The following is a 10616-nucleotide window of genomic DNA, read 5'->3' on the forward strand; positions in this document are numbered from 1 at the left end:
ACTCGTCCAGGGCGGGCACTAGTGACTCACAGGGCGGGCCAGGCCCCCCAATGCCCGCCCATGGCGCCGGGACTGCCTGTAACCCAAGACTGGTTGCCCACCGAAGCTAAGCAGGGCTGAGGCTGGTTAGTACCTGGATGGGAGACCTCCTGGGAAAACTAGGTTGCTGCTGGAAGAAGTGTTAATGAGGCCAGCAGGGGGTGCACACCCTGTGGTCTGTGTGGGTCCTAATGCCCCAGTGTAGTGATGGGGACACTATACTGTCACAAAGCACCGTCCTTCGGATGAGACATTAAACTAAGGTCCTGACTCTCTGAGGTCATTTAAAAATCCCAGAATGTCCTTCGAAAAGTGTAGGGGTGTAACCCTGACATCCTGCCCAAATTTGCCCATTGGCCTCTGTCCATCATGGCCTCCTAATCATCCCCATTTTCTGATTGGCTTCATCGCTCTGTCTCCTCTCCACCAATCAACTGGTGTGTGGTAAGTGTTCTGGCGCAATATGGCTGCCTTCGCATCATCCAGGTGGATGCTGCACATTGGTGGTGGTTGAGGAGATTCCCTCTTCAATATGTAAAGCGCTTGAAGTGCCCAGAAAAGCGCTATATAAATGTAAGGAATTCAACGTTCAGCATTCTCTGGTTTTCCAGTTGGTGACAAATGCTGAAAATGTTTCTGAAACTATATTGTCTTTTTATGGTTTCTGTTTATAGCCTATATATATTAAAGAAAGACATACTGACACCACAAAGTTTCATTTTTCAATTGCACAGTAAACCAAGAATCCCGGAACACCTGAATGAGTTCAAGTAGATTAACCTATGCTGATTTCATATAACAGAAAATATAAATAGCCTATAAAATATTGTTAAATACATGCAGTTGCCATTTCAATGATGTATTGCTTTGTTCTTCTGTTACCTCACCTTATGAAGATTTAAAACTAGGTCATCCCTATGGAAATGAAAGAAATGTCCAAAATCAGTGGCTTAATAAAGATTTTTGCTTTGTTATTCTCTGCCATGCATTCTTTTGACCATTTGTCACTTGTGATCCTGGATATACAATGAAGATCACTGATATAAATTGACAATTTATTGCATGTTCTTTATGGAGCTTTAATTTAGGGGCGCCTTTGAACTCATGAAATTTTGGGAAAAAAAAGAATAAAAAAAAAAAAAAAGATGCAATTATGGCCTTGAATTGCTTTTGGTTACTGGATGCTTGGCATAACGTGTGATGGAGTCAACATATGATTTTGTGTGAGACAGAAATGAATGACATTTTATTTTTATTCAAAAAGATGGGCCATGGACTTGCCAACAACAAATGTTAGCAGTCCATAAATACATGGAAATATGACACATAAGAAAAGCTAGTCTCAGATCAAAAAATAAAATTTTTAGTCTTAAAGATTTTGACATTTTACCACTCTTTGAATTTTAATGACATTTTTTTTTAATTAGTATTAAAAAAATTAGTATTTAAAGAGATAGTTCACCCAAAAATGAAAATTATCCCATGATTTACTCATCCTCAAGCCATCCTAGGTGTATATATCTTCTTTCAGACAAACACAATCAGAGATTTAAAAATATCCTTGCTCCTCCAAGCTTTGGTTGTGAATGGAGGGAGAGATTTTGAAGCAAAAAAAATAAAAAAATAAAATAAAGTCATAATAAAAGTAATCCATAAGGTTCCAGGGGGTTAATAAAAGTCTTCAGAAGCAAAGTAATGCATTTTTGTATGAAAAATATCCATATTTAAAACTTCTGGTGGACGGCCGTACGCATACTGCGTAAGTCAACTTGCACCAAATGAGTAAACCCTGACGTGATGTATAACATAGGTGTCACAGTCACAAGCTCAGCACTACATTTCCCAGCATCCCTCCTGGTCCACACCTGCACTCAGTCAGCCATCACCACACCTGCTGCAGATCATCACCTGAGCATTTCCCTGCACCTGCACACCCTCATCAACTCACCCTTTATCTGCCACTGATCCCTTCACTTCAGTATCTGGTCTCATCATTGACAAGCTCATCAGACCTGTTTACGCACCCAAATACCAACCTGATATTCCTGATCCATCTTCTGTTTTCTGTCCTCCGTTCATCATTGTCAGCTCGGATCTTCTGTTCACCTTGATCACCAGCCTCTCGCACCATTCCTTCACCTGCACACACCTGCTGTTTTGTTTTGCTCTATCCTCTGCGTTTGTCATTACATCATGCGTCGGGTCAGAGGATACTCTTTTGCAAATTGATGCGTACAGCATTTTTCCAGAAACTAGTTATTATAGTTAATAAAATTTTAAATATGGATATTTTTCTATATGGTTATTTTTTTGCTTTAAAATGTGGATGACTTAGGAAAGAAGATGGCTTGAGGGTGATTAAATCGTGGGATATTAATTTTTGGGTGAACTAACCCAATTCAAAGCTAGTTTCTTAAAGCTGCTTACAACATTAATTTTTAAACTAATCCAATCATAAGTGAAATATCCAATAATTGAATCAAAAGCTGGTTTTATTTCTTACCTGCTGCCAAGCAAGTGTGACTTAATTAACAATGAACACTATGAAAGCAGTTAACAGCTATTAGTACAATGACTTTTTTTTTTTTTTTTTTACCAGCTGATGGCAAGTTATATATAATATAATATTTTTCTGTGCTGTAAAACAATTCACAGGAACCTGCACACAATCTTCATGCATCCGTCAGTATCACTTTGTGAATGAGTCTAAAACCTGGACTGAAGCTCAGAGATACTGCAGACAGAATTACACTGATCTGGCCACCATTGATAACCTGGAGGAAATGAAGAGGCTGATTAGAACAGTACGTGGCTCTTACTATGGCAAAGCTTGGATTGGTCTCTATGATAATCTGAACAGCTGGAGATGGTCTCTGGATGATGCAGCATTAGAGAAAGGTTTTAAAAGCTGGTATGTCCAGACACCAGTGAACTCAGGTGGACAGAGTCTGTGTGTGTATATGCGTTCATATAATTGGGGAACATGGACTGAAATCTCTTGCTCCTATGCACTTCCCTTTGTTTGCTATGATGGTAAGAACACTGCTGATGGACTTTCTAACCAGTAATTAGAACTAAATATTTATAATTCCGTGATATATCACATTTAAATTGTTTCCCCAGGAAGAGCGAATGCTAGCACAAGTTATGTGTTTGTTTACCAGTACAAAACCTGGACTGAAGCCCAGAGTTACTGCAGAGAACATCACACAGACCTCGTCAGCATCAGGAATGAGATTGAAAACTACAGGGTTCAGTCATTACTTTCAAATTATTACACTGTTTGGATTGGACTGTACAGAACCAGATCTTGGTCAGATCAGAGCAACTCTTCATTCAGTAACTGGAGGACAGGACAGCCAGATAATGCTGGAAACAGGGAATACTGCACTGCAGTGTCATTCAGTGACTCTGGGAACTGGACAGATGAAAACTGCAATACTGCATTACCTTTCATTTGCTACAGTGGTGAGTAGATATCTAATAACAATAATAACCCTTTTTAAAAGAGACAAAGTAACTAATAAAAATAAGATTTATTAGAATGTCACAAAATAAAGAGACTTGTTTTCAAAAATGTAATTTCTAAAAGTGTGACTTGATCAAATAGTTTTTTTGTATCATTACGTTTTCCCCAACTTGACAGCATTAGCATCACCCTGGGAGTATCACTTTGTGAATGAATCAAAGACCTGGACTGAAGCTCAGAGATTCTGCAGACAGAATTACACTGATCTGGCCACCATTGATAACATGGAGGAAATGAACAGTCTGATCAACACAGTTAATGGGAGTTACAATGGTTCGGCCTGGATTGGACTGTATGATGATGTGAACAGCTGGAGATGGTCATTGGAAGACAATGATTTCTATCAGGAAGGAGAGAGAGATTTTAGGAACTGGTATCATGAACCAAACAACAATGCTGGGAATGAACTGTGTGTTTACATGGATTATAATGGAAACTGGTATGATTCGTCATGTGACAACTATTACACATTTGTCTGCTATGATGGTAAGATATTCCATATGAACTTTTCTTTTTTATATGTACATATTTAGTTTTCTTTCACTGAAAGTATTGTGGTAAGATCTCTGGAACATGTCTTGACTTAGTTAGATCAAAACCCAAGTATACCATATTAAAATCTAAAAATTCTATATGTAAATTGATCATAGATATAAATTTGCATTTAAAATATGGTTGACGATGCAACCAAAGAACAGACTTAATTTTGTATTTTTTTTATCTTAGGTAGAGAAAATGCTTCTCAAAAGTATGTTTATATATATATGGGTAAGACCTGGACTGAAGCTCAGAGCTACTGCAGAGAGAAATACACTGATCTGGCCAGTGTGAGAAATGAGACAGAACGTCAACAGATACTGAGCCTCACACGTTATTATTATTATTATTATTACGGATATACTGTATGGATTGGTCTGCACAGAAACAGACTGTGGTCAGATCAGAGCAGCTCTTCCTTCACATATTGGTTGCCATATACTCAAGGTGATGTTGCACAACCAGATAATGGTGCAAATGTCCCAGGAGAGCAGGGGATTCAACACTGCACAACTGTGTCTTTAAAATACTTTGGCCAGTGGACAGATGAGATCTGCTTTGCCAGTTTACCTTTCTTCTGTTACAGTGGTGAGCAAATATACCTATTGTAATGAAATGAAATAAACATCAGGTTATTACACACAAAATAAAAATAATAGAAAGTCTATTTCAAAAGTGTAACATGCTAATGCTAGTTTTCTGTTTGCTTTTTGGTGAACCTGATGACCGTCATATCAACACCTTTTCAGATGAATATGGTATGTGCGTGTAGATATGATAATTTTTTTCCCCCGTTGTCAATAATTTCAAAACATAATGTAAATTGTTAAACTGTAGTCTGAAAGTGTATGAATTATGACACCTGACCGTTTTATTTTATTATTGATCAGTGATGGGAATGCGAATAGAAGTTACAAGTCTAGAAAATTTGTCAGAGTCTCAGATTGAAGAGCTTGTGATTTTACAGGTAAGTAACTCAACATGCCCAATCATTCATTTACTCACAGCAATGAAAACTGATATTTATTTATTTTTACATAAACTTTGTATTTAATTTAATTGATTGGTACATATAACTTTCTATAGAAACTTCCAATAAATATAAATGATAATTAAACGATATGACTGAATAACATATTAGCACATGAGGTTTTTCATAAAGTTAATATATTTTCAGTTGCAAGAGGAGCTGATCAGACTCGGACTTCCCAGCAACGCCACCATGCATTTGAGAGACTATCGTAAGATCAAACCCTGATTTAGGAGGACAACATTTTGCAGTTTCCAGTAAATACACTTGTGGGCTCAATACTTAATCGAGCATGAAATTATACAATAATCTCTTGACTTTTATAAATCAATGATCCAGATTGTTTTTCTGTGTTGTTTAGTGGACCTATTAAATCAGTGAAGGGGTTTATAAAATGCTAACAATGAATATAGCTTGATTTTCAGTGTCAGAATTATGGAAAATAACGTACAGTACAATATACTAATAATTTTTGACATGAATGTGATATTTTGATCTGAATATGATTGATAAATGTAAGACAATGATTTTGTTTTATTTGAAGTTTTGCAGAACAATGGTACTAAAATGTTGTCAATAAAGTTGGTTAAAGTTTGAAACTTTGTAAGGGAAGCTGTGGTTGTTTGATGGGTCTTAAGGGTAGTAGTAGAACCAAAGGAATGAAAACATTTTAGTGATCCTGACAAATTATTTTCCTAATTTTTACCTATTTAAACAAACCTTTCCTGTTAATAGTTTGACCTAATTCCTCTGCTTTTCATATAGCTATCTTCAAACTCAGATTCAGAATCAAACAGGCCTACACTTAGCTAGATAATCAAACATTAGGCAAAACAAAAACATAATTATCAATCAATGATAATGTCATTAAATCAATGTTATGAAGAGATGTTGGTTCAAAATCACTTTTGCACCTGCATTTAATGTTGAATAAATGGTAAGATTTCAATAAAAAAAAAAAAAAAAAAAATCAATGCCATAAAATTAGCATTACACTATATTACAGTACGAATAGGGCTTTAGTTGAAACAAAACTAAAGTACATCACCCAGAAATATCATTTTGGGTGTTGAAGCACACACTTGTGGCATATTAAACAAATTTATCTTTAGGCCTACAGGTGCTGGTCATATAATTAGAATATCATCAAAAAGTTGATTTATTTCACTAATTCCATTCAAAAAGTGAAACTTTTTATATATGTATATTCATTCATTACACACAGACTGATATATTTCAAATGTTTATTTCTTTTAATTTCGATGATTATAACTGACAACTAAGGAAAATTCCAAATTCAGTATCTCAGAAAATTAGAATATTACTTAAGACCAATACAAAGAAAGGATTTTTAGAAATCTTGGCCAACTAAAAAGTATGAACATGAAAAGTATGAGCATGTACAACACTCAATACTTAATTGGGGCTCCTTTTGCCTGAATTACTGCAGCAATGTGGCGTGGCATGGAGTCGATCAGTCTGTGGCACTGCTCAGGTGTTATGAGAGCCCAGGTTGCTCTGATAGTGGCCTTCAGCTCTTCTGCATTGTTGGGTCTGGCATATCGCATCTTCCTCTTCACAATACCCCATAGATTTTCAAGGGGTTAAGGTCAGGCCAGTTTGCTGGCCAATTAAGAACAGGGATACCATGGTGCTTAAACCAGGTACTGGTAGCTTTGGCACTGTGTGCAGGTGCCAAGTCCTGCTGGAAAATGAAATCTGCATCTCCATAAAGTTGGTCAGCATCAGGAAGCATGAAGTGCTCTAAAACTTCCTGGTATACGGCTGCGTTGACCTTGGACCTCAGAAAACACAGTGGACCAACACCAGCAGATGACATGGTACCCCAAACCATCACTGACTGTGGAAACTTTACACTGGACCTCAAACAACGTGGATTGTGTGCCTCTCCTCTCTTCTTCCAGACTCTGGGACCCTGATTTCCAAAGGAAATGCAAACTTTACTTTCATCAGAGAACATAACTTTGGACCACTCAGCAGCAGTCCAGTCCTTTTTGTCTTTAGCCCAGGCGAGATGCTTCTGACGATGTCTGATGTTCAAGAGTGGCTTAACACAAGGAATGCGACAGCTGAAACCCATGTTTTGCACACGTCTGTGCGTAGTGGTTCTTGAAGCACTGACTCCAGCTGCAGTCCACTCTTTGTGAATCTCCCCCCCATTTTTGAATGGGTTTTGTTTCACAGTCCTCTCTGTGGTGTGGTTATCCCTATTGCTTGTACACTTTTTTCTACCACATCTTTTCCTTCCCTTCGCCTCTCTATTAATGTGCTTGGACACAGAGCTCTGTGAACAGCCAGCCTCTTTTGCAATGCCCTTTTGTGTCTTGCCCTCCTTGTGCAAGGTGTCAATGGTCGTCTTTTGGACAACTGTCAAGTCAGTAGTCTTCTCCATGATTGTGTAACGTACAGAACTACACTGAGAGACCATTTAAAGGCCTTTGCAGGTGTTTTGAGTTAATTAGCTGATTAGAGAGTGGCACCAGGTGTCTTCAATATTGAACCTTTTCACAATATTCTGAATTTCAGAGATACTGAATTTGGGATTTTCCTTAGTTGTCAGTTATAATCATCAAAATTAAAAGAAATAAACATTTGAAATATATCAGTGTGTAATGAATGAATATAATATACAAGTTTCACTTTTTGAATGGAATAAGAGAAATCAACTTTTTGATGATATTCTAATTATATGACCAGCACCTGAATATTTATAAAATATTCTATTTATAAAATTATGTAAATATAATGGATTGAATTTATAAATGCATTAATTTAAAATATGGTGGGGGATAATAGAAAAAAACTCTCAGGGGTTTGTTCTGGTAAGTGAGAGAAGGACCTGGACTGGAGCTCAGAGCTACAGCAGAGAGAAACACACAGACATGGCCAGTGTGAGAGATGAGACAGAGCTTCAAAAGATACTGGGTGTTACAGGTTCTGGAAATCTGTGTGGATTGGTCTGTACAGAAACAGACTTTGTCAGATCAGAGCAACTGTTCCTTCACATATTGGCAGTCATGGACTCAACATATTTATATACAACCAGATAATGGTTTAAGTGAGAAGTAAAATAGAGAAGCCAGTTCTCTAAACATAATACATCACATACAAAAATGACTAAATAAACTGCATAAAATGGACTTAATCACAAACCTTTCTTGTTTGACCTAAATCCTCTGTTTTGAACATGGCTATTTTCAGACTGGTTTATAGCTACCCAAGCACAACCGAAATGTCACGGTTGGGCAGAGGTGTGGTGTAGGTGGAGGGCAAACATAGTGGCAAACTAGAACATAATGAGTAATGTAAGACAAATAAGTTGTGGGTCACTGTGAATAATGGAGAGAAGCAACTGATGCAAACTAAAAGTCCAAAACACAACAGAACCATGACATACCGCCCAGTCTTGGAAGGTGCGACCTCACGTCATAACAGGAGGTAGGGAGGGTGGGGGCTTTGGAGGTGGAAGAGAAGTAGGCAAAGGGCTAGTGAGAAGGGTAATTTTCAACAGTGTTTTTCAGAAATCATTTACAGCACCTTTAATAAAAATATAAGATCGACATTTTTTGGTTTTGTCCTTCTGGAATGCATTTCCTCATAGATTTCCATACTGCTTTATAAATAAATTTATTAAATTATCATAAAGACTCATTAAGACCTATACTTGTTACGATACAGACAGGTCGAAGACTGGAGAATGCAATGAATGGTAGTTTATTGAACACACAGCTGAGTAAGCTGAGTAAGCAGATTTGCAGGTGAGTAGATTGATGATCTTCACGTGACTGGTGAGTGATAAGTGAATGATACTGTCCTTTGTGTTTGTAGAGTTGAAGATCCTGGGCAATGGATGAGAGATGAGACACTGAAGATGCTAGACTGCTCACACACGCTGGAGACAGGTAAGTAGATCGACTGGAGTCCTTGAGGTAAGCATGGAGGTAAGTCCTTAATACAAACGAGACCGGACGGTGAGTGAGTGTGTGTGAGTGTCTTATATACGGTGGTTGATTGGTGTGCTGATAAAATAAAGCATCATGTTCTAGACGATGACCCCTTCCTCCCTGAGAAGCTTAATGATTTCTATTGTAGATTTGAGTCCAGTGAAGTTCAGTTAAGCTCTCACAGTTTTGCTCAAACGGGGTTGATCAATTACTCCCCTTTTTCAATATCAGAACATGATGTTCGGAGGATGCTCCAGCGTCAAAACATCAGTAAAGCGGCTGGGCCAGATGGTGTCACACCAGCTACGCTCAGGAGCTGTGCAGACCAGCTCACTTTCATATTCACTTATATTTTTAATTGGTCTATTACTACTTCTATAGTACCTGCTTGTTTTAAATTAGCCATGATCATACCAGTGCCTAAGAAGAATAACATCACCTGCCTTAATGATTTCAGACCTGTTGCACTGACGTCTGCTGTCATGAAGGTGTTCGAGCGCCTAGTCTGTAAAAACTTAGCGCACATTACACTAGATCCTCACCAGTTTGCCTACAGGGCAAATAGGGGAGTGGATGATGCGGTATCATTAGGCATACATTTCATTCTCCAACATCTTGAAGCTAAGCACACATATGCCCGTGTCCTATTCCTTGATTTTAGTTCAGCATTTAACACTATTATTCCTATTAGACTGTATAACTCTCTTTTAGCAATGGGTGTCAATGCAGTACTGTGTCAATGGATTTTGAACTTTTTGTCCTGTAGGAAACAATATGTTAAAGTCCATAATCATATGTCATCAACCAGGGTTCTTAACATTGGTGTACCACAAGGGTGTGTCCTGTCTCCTCTTCTGTACTCTTTTTATACCAGCAACTGTATGTCCCTTTCAACATCTGTAAAACTGTTAAAATTTGCAGATGATACCACTGTAATAGGTCTTATCTCTGATGGGAATGAATCCATTTACCGGGGTGAAGTAGAACAGTTGGTCAGGTGGTGCGAGGATAATAATTTAATCCTCAATACATCCAAGACCAAAGAGATGATAGTGGACTTTAGGAAGAGGACAGTCCAGCACCTTCCTCTCTTCATCAATGGCCAGGTTGTTGAGAGGGTCTCCTCCTTCTGCTTCTTGGGTACTACCATACATCAGTCCCTCTCATGGGACCTGAACATTAGTCTCATTGTAGGTAAAGCTCATCAGAGACTTTTTTTCCTCCGTCAATTGAGGAAATTTGGGGTTAGCCAGGAAGGCATGACTCATTTCTATCGAGCCGTTATAGAGAGCGTGCTGACCTTCTCTATCCTGTCCTGGTATGGCAACGCGTCCAGTCATGATAAGCACCAGCTGGAGAAAGTAGTGCGCAGAGCCTCCAAGATCATTGGCTGCAGTCTGCCTACCATAGCCTCACATTATGTCACCAGAATAATTAGAAAGGCGAGAAACATTACCAATGACCCCTGCCACCCAGCACATCACCTGTTTACTCTTCTGCCATCAGGGAAGAGGTA

The sequence above is a fragment of the Chanodichthys erythropterus genome, chromosome 22 (assembly GCF_024489055.1).
Source record: "Chanodichthys erythropterus isolate Z2021 chromosome 22, ASM2448905v1, whole genome shotgun sequence".
Classification (NCBI taxonomy): domain Eukaryota; kingdom Metazoa; phylum Chordata; class Actinopteri; order Cypriniformes; family Xenocyprididae; genus Chanodichthys; species Chanodichthys erythropterus.